Below are 13,216 nucleotides of genomic sequence, written 5' to 3'. Positions count from 1 at the left end.
TGATACGCCCAAATTTGAATACTGGTGGGGTTGTCATTTGGGAGTTATAGTTGCTGGGATTTTTAGTTAACCTACAATCATAGAGCATTCTTACTCCACCAATGATGGAACTGAACCAAACTTGGCACACAAAACTCCCATAAGCAATGGAAAATATTGTAGGCTTTGTTGGGCATTGACCTTGAGTTTTGGAGTTATAGTTTACCTACATCCAGAGAGCACTGCAGAAGTAAACAATGATGAATCTGGATCAAACTTGGCACAAATGCTCAATATGCCCAAATTTGAAAACTGGTGGTTTGTGGAAAATAGACCTTGACATTTGGGAGTTGTATTTGCCGAGATTTATAGTTCACCTAAAATCAAAGAGCCTCTTGAACCTTACCAACGATAGAATTGGGCCAAACTTCCCACACAAAACCCTCATGACCAACAGAAAATACTGGTCTTTGGCAACCCCCCTAATACCCTCCCTCGCAACCCCCCCCAGGGGTCCCAACCCCCAGGTTGATAAATGCTGATCTAGTGATTAAGACACACTGCAATACTGATTGTCTTGCTCTTCCATCATAGATATGGCAGCATTGCTATAATCACAGCTTCTAAAGATTCATTTATGGTTTAGGGAATATTACATGCTGGAAATAGAGCTTTCTGGCTCAAAAAGGAAGTTTTGTTTTTGGCCCTAAGAGCCTATGGAACAGGAATTTTTCATCTATCCATCCATCCATCCATCTGTGACTATTCAGTTTCTGCAAGAAGGCTCTGGTGAGACTTGAATCAAGAAGAAACTTTTCCAAAGATACAAAAGAATATGCTTTACACATTTTTTCAATAATCTTGGATTCCAGTTTCCAGCTTTTCCTTTGCATTTAGATATCCATCCCTTCTTTATTTGACCCTTGGGGACATCAGAGTATTTAGGTCAATTAGAGCATTTGCACCAGACTGATGTTTCTCAGTGACAGCAGAGCATTAAGATCAAGCTGTGGTTACTTCCCAATATATTCTATCATTATTGGGGAAATGAACTTTTTGTTTCTAATCCCTTGTCCTAGAAGCCATTCATATTCTTATATACTTCTATTTTACCCACCAGTAGGTTTTCATTTTCTGAATTCATAACCCATTAGCTTTTTATCATAAAATTAATTGCTGGTGTAATAAGAACACTGGACATTGTTCATAATTTGAATTGAGACTCCCTTCATCAATTAGTGTGTGAATCTGCTTTCTTTTATGCTTATTCTCAGTCCCTTTTCTTTCAATATCAATTATAAACTTGCAGGCCGAGATTGTTTTTTATCTGCTTTTTCCTAGGATGGCATAACATAGAGTGGACACTTTGAATACCTTCTAATATTTCATAGAAAACCAGGATAAGGATGGCTGAGAAACATCAGAATATGTTCAAAAAGCTGTAGCCAAGCAACATGAGAGCAACAGTTTTTAAATTAGGAATAAAACACAAAATTATTGTTTTATGCAAATGAACCCTTGAATTTATGGATTTATGTTTTTATTTACTGAATATAGTGTTCCCTCACTTATCGCGGGGGTTACGTTCCAGGACCACCCACAATAAGTGAAAGTCCATGTAGGGACACTATATTTATTTTAATATTTATACTTTATTTTAGCAGTTACAATATACAGTACAGCGGCAAAGAAGAAGAATGGAAGCTAAATAACCCTTCTTTATTTCCAACCCTTCCCTACCCTCCCCCCTCACCCTTTAGTTCTCCCTTCCCCCCTTCCAAAAGCCTTTCTTATTAGCCCGCCGCCTCCCTTCCTCCCCAACATACCTTTTGCACACCGCAAAACCCCGCGAAACAGCGAAAATACCGCAATAAATAGTTAATATTAATATTTATTGAAAACAGCAAGGCCACGAAAAGCAAACTGTGAAGTAGCAAGGGAACACTGTATACCACTTTTCTCACCCCTGAGGGGACTCAAAGTGGTTTACAACAGAATAATGGCAAAATTCAATGTCAAACATACATGCAAAAGCCAACTCGTAATATCTAAGCAATAAACGTATAACTATGTGTTAAAATCAATTAAGATAATTAAAACATAAGACATAAGCAACATTTAGACATTAAGATAAAGAGTTAAAACACTCAATATAAACATTAAAATCACATGATCCAAAATCGTAAACCGAGGCCATTCCACTTGTCAATTGCACATGTTCCCTATTTATTTCTTAGACTGCATTAGTTTACTAGCGAAAAGCTTGATCCCACAGCCGTGTCTTGTTTTCTTTCTGAAGGCCAAGAGGGAGAGCACTGATCTAAGCTCACTGGGGAGAGAGTTCAAGAGCCGAGGAGCGACCACTGAGAAGGTCCTGTTTCTTGTCCCCACCAACCACACTTGTGAAGGAAGTGGGACCGAGAGCAGGGCCTCCCCAGAAAATCTTAACCTCTGTGATGGTTCATAGAGGGAGATACATTCAAACAGGTAAGCTGGGCCAAAACTGTTTAGGGCCTTATAGGCTAAAGCTAGCACTTGGCATTGTACTCGGTACTCGGTAGCAGACTGGCAGCCAGTAGAGCTGACGTAACAGGGAGGTTGTGTGTCCCTGTTGTGTGCCTTATTTTGAACACAGACATAATAGGGGGTTGTGTACTCCTTTTATGCCGTTCCGGTGAGAAATCTGCTGCCATCCGTTGGACCACTTGAAGCTTCTGAAAAGTCTTCAAAGGCAACCCCACATAGAATGTGTTGCAGTAGTCTATTCAAGAGTTTGGAAAGCTTAGAAGAAGAAAAAACAAATGACCTTTGTCCACCGTCCTGTCTTTCCTTCTGAGTTACCTGAGTGCACATTATTTGTTCACTTTGAACTCAGTTTATAGCAATTGAAGTAAGCTGATGACAGGCGAGGAGGAGAAAAAAATTGGGACATTTTAAAAGCAGCTAAGAAAGTGAGGCAGCAGAGGATTAATTGAGATAATCCCCATCAAACTGGAACATATGTATGGCATTGCCAAAAATAAAAGGAAAAAGGAAGGACACTTCCCCAAAAGAGAAAAAAAATTGAGAATTTTATCAAACTTACATATATTAATAATCCTCATCTTCATAATTACGGCCACTTTTTAGCTGTAAACCTAACTTAACAGAGTAGAAGGAAGTATAATACTAAGGCAGTCTTTTTTTCATCAGCAGCAATATTAAGGAGATGGCAATATATGGATAGGTCAAATGGAGCTGCGGAAGATCTGAGGCTATTGCATAATGGTTGAATCTCTTTGAAGTGGTTTAAATCACCACAGTATGGATTCTGCTTGTCTATGTTTATGGATCTCAAAAGATTTTAAAGATCTGGGGCTTGTCTCTAACCTGCAAGGAAATGTCTGGTCCAAGGAGTTCTCCTTACGTAGCAAAAGTAAACCGAGGAATGGAAATGTCATTTTATGCTTAGCAACATGGCAACTGCAGGCTGGGCAGTGATCTTCTAACAGTGATCCTTTCATGGCAGTGGCAGCATAAAGCACCCCTGTTCAATACTGAGATGATACAAGGCTCAAATTATGAATCTAAAAAAAATCAAAATCCAAGGGGATGCATCAAGTAGTCTGGCAAAAAAATGAGTGCCAAGGGGACAAGAGCTTCTCCTTGGGTGAAGTGTTGCACACCCTGTTATCACATCTCACCTCCTGAAGAGCAAATGGAGGAATATTACCAATCTGCCTGTCTATGTGACTGTTTTTTCTCATTTATTTGCTCTATTGAAAGACTGGATATATAACAGAAAGTTTATCTGTACGATTTCATAGAGTCATAGAGCTGGGGGAGACCACAGGGCCATCCAATCCAACTACCTGCCATGCAGGAAAATGCAGTCAAAGCACTCCTGACAGATGGTCATGTCCTATTCCACATATACTACCATAGTTCCATTGTAGGAACACATGAGACGTGTACTTCAGGGGAGTAGCCTAAAGCTCTCTACCAGAGACCCCTAAATCTCACACCCAAATGCAAATCCCAACTTTCCTTATGGTAGTCACAGGGGTGGGTCAAGCTATACGCAAACTACGCACTTGCGGAAGGCACAGTCCTCTAGAGGGTGTACCTCCAAGCTGGCCTGCTTGCCTCCACTTCCCTCTCTGCCGGGCTCCCTCGCCCTTCCACCGCCCCTCCAAAGCTGGGAGGGGGGAAAGAGTGAAGGAGCAGCCATCCCCACGGCGCAAGGCTGCGGTGTGGGAAAATAACAGAAGCGACTCTGGCTCCCTCACCCTCCCACTACCCCTCCAAAGCTGGGAGGGGGGGGGAAGAGCGAAGGAGCACTCATCCCCATGCTGTGAGGCCGCGCCGCGGGGATGGGTGCTCCTTTGCACTTTTCTCCCTTCGCGACTTTGGAGGTGCGGTGGGAGACTCCCACTGCCCCTTCGAAGCCGGGTAGGGAGAGTGAAGGAGCACTCATTCGCATGCTGTGAGGTTGTGCCTCAGGGATGGGTGCTCCTTTGCACTCCTCCCCTTCCCAGCTTTGGAGGGGCAGTGGGAGTCTCCCACCGCTTCTCCAAAGCCAGGCGGGGGGGAGAGCGAAGGAGCACCATCCCTGCACTGTGAGGCCGTTGCGTGGTAAAAAAAACCTAAGAAGCAGCTGCGGCTCTTCCCCCCTCCCACCGCCTCTCCACAGCCGGGAGGGGGGAGGAGAGGAGGAGCAACTGTCCGCAATCTTGCAGTGCGGGAAAATTAAAAGGAGCAAACCTAAGGTACAGCAGTGAACCTCAAAAAAGGTAGGGCCCTACCCTAACTTTTATTTTTCAGTAATTGGTTGGGGGGGGGGGCAAAAATACTGCTTGCTTACACTTGAAAATTGCCTAGGGCCGGCCCTGGGTAATCATGACAGTTAAAGTGCTATCAAACTGGAATGATTGTATAGTGAAGGCATACTTAGAGATGGGTGTTATATGGTTTTCCTGCTCTGGTGACCATCATGGATCTGAGCTTAAGAGTCTCTCCCCTCTCCCCTCTCTCTTAACTTCCAGAATTCCCCAACTATCACAATTGTGGCCATTTTACTTTGGAGCAGATATAATAATATAATATAATAACTTTATTTTTGTACACAGCTTCCATCTTCCCATAGGGACTCAGGGCGGCTAACATGGGGCCAAGCCCAGATAATTACAAAAGAATGAAATAAAATACATACATAATACACTTCATCAGCAGATAAAAATACATCAAGATAAAAACAAAATTATACACAGAAACATAGCAAATATAAAACAGTGACGATAGTATAGTTAAACATAATTTAAAACTGGAACAGTAGTTAACAAAAACGAACTGGGCCAAAGTGTAAGGAGTGTATATTGTAAACCCAATGGGTGAGGTAGATGAAGTGCTGCATTTAGTAGGAGACTTGGAATGGGATAAACGATGACATTATTTCCAACTGATGGAACAGAATAAAGTGCATCAGATATAGTGATGATTATCACTGAAAGATATCAAAAATAAGTTTTCCAAGCTCTGGTTCTTAGTGTCTTACATGGACTGCACATATGATCCTGCTGGAGTATAAGATGGAGATGTGATTTAGCAGGTCGAGCCAGAAAACACGGTCGTTCTGTTCTCCTTAGGAGATGCTTATAATGTCAATAACTACTAACACCTATGTATTAGCTATGTAGCTAGAATTTCCTAGGGAGTTCACTGAAAGCAAAGAGCCACTTTAATTCAGAATCTGTGTCCAAGGTCACCCTGAGGTTAATGCACAATCTAAAGCTCTTTAATTAAAATTAATACTTTTATGCACTGGTTGCACATTTAATGTACTGCTGAAGCTAAATATTAGCCTAAAAGATGCTGTCAGTGCAATTTCTTTCTTCTCTGTTTTACTCATCTGGAAATAGAAAGATCCTTAATGAGCATCAGTATCTAAACTTACTAAGTGGGTGGTATTTACAAACTGAAACTTTGTGGAATGACCTTTGTTCCTAGTGCCATTTGTTTCACTGCTGTGGCCTCAAGGTGCTGCTTATGGCACTTTGTTCATTCAGCTGCATTTCATCTTCTGGGTGATCCGGAGGACTTAGCTATCCTCTGATAATTAGCAATCTTCTCATTCTTTATCTTTAAGACCCGGGTTCAGTTACTGTGAATCTGTAAAAATTCAAACTGAGTAGGTTACTTTTGCATGGCTAAATTTTATATTTGCCTTAAGCCCCAATTCTGGGGGTGGGAGGAAGCACATTGTTGCTTGCATGTATTTTCTGCCACCTTTTTAAGTACTCAATTATAGTTAACTAAAATACAATCTTTTGGGTCGACCCCACAAAACCCGATGAAAACATCATTAATCCCATGATCCCATTTACCCATGGAATTGACCTCCTTCTTCCCCCATGCAGCTGCTATCTAGTGAAGTGGTTTGGCAGATGTGAAACCACAGTTGTGACAAAAGTGTTACAATCATGGCTAAGTAGTGCTTGTGAATATGGAAGAGTTCCAGAATACAGGGTGTTGTTGATTATGTCATTGACATTGACATTGATAGGTAAAATTTCACATTTATAGACTATTGATAGGCATCTTTTTAAAGAGGAAAAATAACATAGGAGGCCATAGGTGTGCTGGATATAAAATATCTTATACTAGTTGTGGTGCCTATATCCTGGAAAAACCATTTCCCTGTTGGGAACAAGCAGTGGTACAGAGAAGTAATTTTAGAACTCTGGAGTTAATGGCATTATCAGGGATAAAGGGCTCTTTAGGTGATAATATGCATTGCTTCCTTGAAAAGTCAGAAATGCTGCTTTTGTGGATCTTGCTGCAGACTTACTGGTGAGGCCATTGATTTCTGCCTGAAAATCCTGCCCTGACAACATCATAGGAAACAAGCCATCCACAGGTTAAATCAGATGCCTAACTTTATACATGAAAAACAGGTACTGACTCAAAGCACATGGTATTGGGCTTACGGGAAGATCCAATATGTAATTTTAAATTCTCTTATGTGAAGGAAGGTTTGGATACCTCATTTTCTTTCCTGTTCGTTTCCCAGACTTATCACCTTACTTCAGATTTACTTGCTATAACAAATAAGCAGGACTTACTGTCCTATTAGGCAGAGAGTGACCATTGATTGAGGTGGTAGTTGAGGAGTGGCGCAGAGAGGACAGAAATGTCATCCACTGGCTGTTTCTGTCCATGGAGTACCAAAGCCGTGTGCTATGTGTCAAAGGTCAGATGCCACCTGAAAACAAAAATATAGTTTATTAAAGTAATAGTCCAAAAATAGTTCAGTAAATAAACAGAGACTTGGAACACTTAATCTTCAGTGTTATTAGGCAGTCAAAGCAGGAAAAACGCCAAAAACATTAATTGACATATAATCCGGATAAACCAGAGATATAATCCGGATTTAACATAGAATACTTGAACTCAGCCCAAAAGCTCAAAACGGGCTTAAAATGGCAAAACAAACAAAGGCAAACAGTTATGAAGCCCCAAAAACTTTCCCAAAACCCAGAAGTACAACAGCGATTCCAAACTGAAACAAGAACCCAAACCGGGCTAAAAAGCTCTTTGCTGTGAGAGGCAAAAACAAGCGAAACTGGAAGACACTGAAGAGTTAGCAGCAAACCGCTGCAGAGACAAACGCCGAGCCAGGAGTTAAAGGAGCAGAACGTTGTAACGTAGTTAAGCCGGTCCGAAGTCGGGATAAGGAGAATGCGTCAGGGTCGGAAACAAAGCCAGTAGTAAGCAACAGTAGACAGCCACAAAGACAGGAACGACGCCAAGCTGAGTTTAGAAGTGAAGAGATAATCCGAGTTGAGTTCCAGTCCAAGGTCCAAGGGGTGAAGTCGTCACAAGAAGGTCCACATCATGGAATGGCACAAAGAGCCAAGACAACTAAGGCAAACAGCAGCTAATGCAAAATAGTAATAACAGTGCAGTCCAGGGAAACCCACACAATTCCAGCCCTCCGTTGCAGAATAACCCAGATCAAACTTACATCTGTTGCAAAGTCCCAAGCCAGTCTTCAGAATCACGTACAGGAAACCTAATGGCGCCCAGCAACACCTTGCCACACGCAAAGCATAGTGACCCAACATCCCCAATTTATTTAGGTTTCCTTGGGCGTCCAAACCTCTAACGCCCTGGGATCAGGTGTCCCAAACTCCTCATCAGAATCTGACCTCCAAACAGCCAACGCCCTTGGATCAGGCATCCCAAACTCCTCATCAGAGTCAAGATCATCCTGCCCACACCCAACTCTATCCACACCTGTGGAACTACCCTCATTCCTCCAGGCAGACCATGTGGGGTCTGCTTCTGAAGATACCCAAGTCTCTCCAGCATTACAGCATCCATGGACCCAGATTCCTCCCCAAGATCCTCCGAAGCCCGTGCCCAATCTATGCCAACTTCCTCCGTCACCACTGGTTCCTCAGCATCCATTTCCAGCTCAAGATCCCCTCCCAAGTCCCCACATGAATCTTCCTCAGAAGACTCCTCATCAATCTCCCTGATTCTCTTCCTGTATAAATCTTCCAACAAGACCCCCTCGCGAGGGTTCTTCCTTCCTCTCCTGATCCCTCCATTATCACTCACAGCCTCAGAAGACTCGATCACAACACTATGTGTGAACTGCAACCTCTAAACCAGTGGTTCCCAACCTGTGGGTCCCCAGATGTTTTGGTCTACATCTCCCAGAAATTCCAGCCAGTTTACCAGCTGTTAGGATATCTGAGAGTTGACGGCCTAAACATCTGGGGACCCACATGTTGAGAACCACTGCTCTAAACCAATCTGCAGTGCTAAGATGAGGTGGACAACACTGCCCCACTACCAGTATTGAACTTGTGCTCTTTCATTCAGGTCCCATTATGGAAGGGGTGATGTTGCCCCTATCCCTTTAGAAGTCATGTGACAGAATGAGAAAACCAAAGCATATGTGTAGATAAGTCCACACTATGGAGAAAGGGCTTTAAGCATATTTGAAAATGGCCATCTTTCCTACATTTCTTCTCAAGCAACTGAATGGAGAACATGGGAAGTCTAGCTGGCACTGTGCCTGATATATACCAGCTGGATATGTAATGTAGATTTGCCACTGCATACCTGCCATCTGGCAGCATTTACAGCTCAGAACCTGGTGGCAATATCATGGTGTGGGCTAAACCACAGCAAGGGCCCTTGGACGTTCACTGTTTTAAGGGCAGCATTGGCAGTGCTCCCCAGTGGTCAAAGCCTCCCCTCCAGCCCTCCTCTACTCCACACATACTTGTCTCTCTTTTATAACCATTTGGTTTGACCAGTCACTTCTCTCCATCTCAGATATTCACAGCTCTCAATTACCTGGGCAGCAAAGAGTTACCTGATGTAGGCAAACAGATAAAATGAATATACTGTTTGCAAAAGGAGACCAGTCAGAGGCTGGGGGGAGGGGAGCATGCAAAACACACTGATAGGCCAGATGCTATAATTGCCGAGAGGCAGAGAGTATTTTAATTTAAAATAATATGATATATTTATTTTGTAAGTGAAATATGCACCTGCCATGTAACTCCCCACAGGCATTTGAAGCTAATGCACATAACTCACTGGCCAGCATTAATGGCTAGAGGTTCCCATCTCTTAGAGTAAATTATGTGCCTAGCCTATAACCTCCTCCCTAAGGTAAAAGGCTGCACAGGCAGCTAGATAGCTCATTCTCCTTCCTTTTTTCCTGATGGCAACAAATCAAGAAGGACAGAGAGCAAATCCAGGGCCGGAGGCATTGTCAGGCACAATCCTGCCCCGTGTTTCCAGGTGTTCACTGGCAATGACTGTTAGCCTGCTATCACTGACTTTAATTCTACTTGTGGGCAGTGAGGGCAGGGAGAAAACCATCCAGGTGGGGATGCATTCCATCACATAACTGGAGCTCTGTCAGGATTTCCTTGCACGTTTGATCTTTGCGTAAGATTGTATCAAAAATAAGAGGGGAGGGAATACATGGGCGAAAACAATCTCAAGGGCTGTTGAAGGTTTTCATGGCCGGGATCACTGGGTTGCTGTGAGTTTTCCAGGCTGTATGGACAAAGCGTATTATTTGAGAACACAGAAATGCTGGACACTCTAACAATCACCATATCAGACTACAAAGAGAAACCATAGAAATCTGCAAGCACGGGGACAATTTCAACAGAAAGGAGGAAACCATGAAAATGAACAAAATCTGGCTACCAGTAATTAAAAAACTCTAAAATAAGACAGTAAATAATGAACAACACTCAGAAAATGGGGAAATTCCAGACAAGAAACAATCAGGGCCAGTTAACAAAGGATTCCCCCAAGCAGGAACCAGCCAGGCTTTGAAGCTGCAAGGCTATTCAATGCTAATCAAGCTGGCCAATTGCAACATTCACACTTGCTTCAAACAGACAAGAGTTCATTCTCCCACCCTGGACATTATTCCACAGCTATATACATCCCAAGTACCTAGTTTCCAACAGACCTCACAACCTCTGAAGGTGCCTGCCATAGATGTGAGAGAAACGTCAGGAGCAGGCATGTAGCCGGGGGAGGGGGGGGGGGCTTGAGAGGCTTCAGCCCCCCCCCCCCTCCTGAAATTCTCAGGGTGGTCCGCGAGAAAGCCTTACATTTATTATTTAAACTCTTATGGTGATCTGATCACCATGCTCAATATATCCCATATGCATGTGGGTATTGGGATAATGATACGAAAGGTTTGCTAGGGTAGATCCTCTCTCACCCAGACTCAGCCCCCCTCCCCCTGCCGAACCAAAATCCCAGCCCCTCCAGAATTAGAATCCTGGCTACGGGCATAGTCAGGAGAGAATGCTTCTGGAACATGGCCATACAGTCTGGAAAACCCACAGCAACCCAATTTCAAGGGCTTCTGATACAAGGATGTTAAGGTAATAAGTTTCTCAAGATGAAAGGGAGTGAAGTCATTTGGATAGAGATCCATGGTCTATCCCCCACTGAGCCATCAAAATCACCAGATGACCTTAGCCTGACCACTCTTTCATAGGGTTGGTATGAAGATAAAGCAGGGAGAGAGAACTGTTTATGCCCTTGAAGGAAAGGCAGGCTACTCTTTGGACTGGCTGACTTTTTTGTTCTCCTCCTCCCAGAAACTCAAAGGGACTTTGCATCTTCTTTAGCATATCACAACAACCTGCTGAACATTGTTGTATATTTCACTACATTTAACACTGTGAGAATTTTGAATTGGCCACAGGTGGCCCACTAAACTTCCTAAGAAGGTGCTGGAACTTGTGCTGGCTCCATTCTGTACTGACTATCAATTGCCAGAAACCATGCTCACCCATTGTTAGCCAAACAGAAAGAATATGTCAAAATTGCTTTACCAGTAAGGCTGTGGTATACAACAAATATGCTAGTATTTAAGGGCACCCTGGTCATAAAGGCAGTATTTCATCTATCTTCAAATACCCATGGTAATAAATTAATAGCTCACCCCTTCTAATGTAGAATTTTTAAGAAACACATTAACCCTCTTCTATCAATGTTTCCATCTCTGTGTCAGGCTGGCAGATGGGAATTGGAGTCCAATAGTATCTGGAAGGCTACCAGTTCCCTGGTCCTTCCTCACAGCTTTCTCAATGCTTTCTAATACATGTAAAAGCATGCATTCCCCCTCTTTATTGGGCACAATAGATGTGTTTGTGCTTGATTGCAGAATCATTCTTCTCGGTCATTGCCACTGTTTTTAGGCTTCACTGACTGCACAAAGCTGTTTTGGATCTGAGTGCAGATTAGATCTTTTTTTCTGAAGAGCTGCAGAGCCGATCTGATAAACTCTCCTCTGCAAATTTCTAGAAATGAAACTGTCAAACCAAGCAGGGGAGATGGTGCTCCGAAGTTGTGACCTCTGGCAAATCCAACAACTTGATCCTCCTGAAAGGCATTTGCTTTCAACATGAACATTTACTCCTCTAAAGTGAGTTTAATTTAAATCCCAGTCTATCAGACCCATTTTTGACAGCTAAAATATTAAATAATATCTCTAATTTATTTTCAAGGTATGAGCTGGCAGGGTTAATTCACTTTGGGCAGGAGTTTAGATAATGCAACGCTCATTTTGAATCCTAGATGGGTGTTCAGGAGAAACCCCTATTAAAAGATATGGCAAAGGGTTTCCTATGCACACAGTTAAATGTGGCCTGGGTTGAATGAGAAATAAGAATTAAATTTTGTGTTTATTCACACTGCGATTGTATGAACTCATTTTCATTAGACGCATTCTATGTTAGCACAAGACACAGATGCACAGCACTAGCCACAGTCAGTTAGTCTAATCCTTTCTTAATTTAAAACATTAAATAAAATATACACCAATCATACCTTTTAATTGCTACGGCTAACACAAAATGCCAGGTTGCTGACTGGCAGATTATGGAGGAATGTTGCAGAAGCATCTTGCTATGTTCCCATAGCCTAAGATACAGAGATAAGGCACCATCTGGAACTTCCCCGGAGTCCTCCAGAGATCCCAGAGGATGGCATTAGTTCTGTTTATACAATTACAGAAACAGAGCAGGACATTTCTCCACCATTACCAACACCAGCACTGGCCAGTAAGCCTGGGGTAGGTGTCTGCAGTAACTCAAAGATGGATGGAGTAGGATTGGGTCATCACATAAGACTGGCAAGGCATTCTGACTTCTGCACGACCCCTCAAATGATTTTGGCAGATGTAAATTGAACTTTGATCTGTGAAAATCACTAACAGGATGCCAATCTCTGTTTGCAATAAGGGAAGATTCAGTATATTGTTATCAGGCAGAGTCTTGCCCTTTATCTTCAACATGTTTGGTTGGATCAAGACTAAGTATGACGAATCACTCACAGGATGAGAAACATAGAACATCTCTCCCCAGAATAGAGTAGAAGGCGGAAGAGCCTACAAGGGGACAAAGGAGAATCATTGAAAATCAATTGGCCTCTTTCTTCCAGGGAAAGGATGTGCTAGATCAGAGTCTTTTCTATTTGTGAAATGACTTGTCTTGAGTACCTTCAAATTGTTTTTGACTTATGGCAACCTTAAGGTAAACCTGTCTTGGAGTTTTCTGGCAATATTTTTTCAGAAAGGATGTACCACTGCCTTCTTCTGAGATGGAGAGAATGTGACTTGCCCAAGATCACCCCTTGGGTTTCTTTAGCCAAGTGATCAGTCAAACCCTGGTCCACAAAGTCATAATCCAATGTCCAAATC

Source organism: Anolis carolinensis, chromosome 2 (assembly GCF_035594765.1).
Source record: "Anolis carolinensis isolate JA03-04 chromosome 2, rAnoCar3.1.pri, whole genome shotgun sequence".
Lineage (NCBI taxonomy): Eukaryota > Metazoa > Chordata > Lepidosauria > Squamata > Dactyloidae > Anolis > Anolis carolinensis.
The sequence above is the reverse complement of the archived record's forward strand: the minus strand, read 5'-3'. Positions refer to the sequence as shown.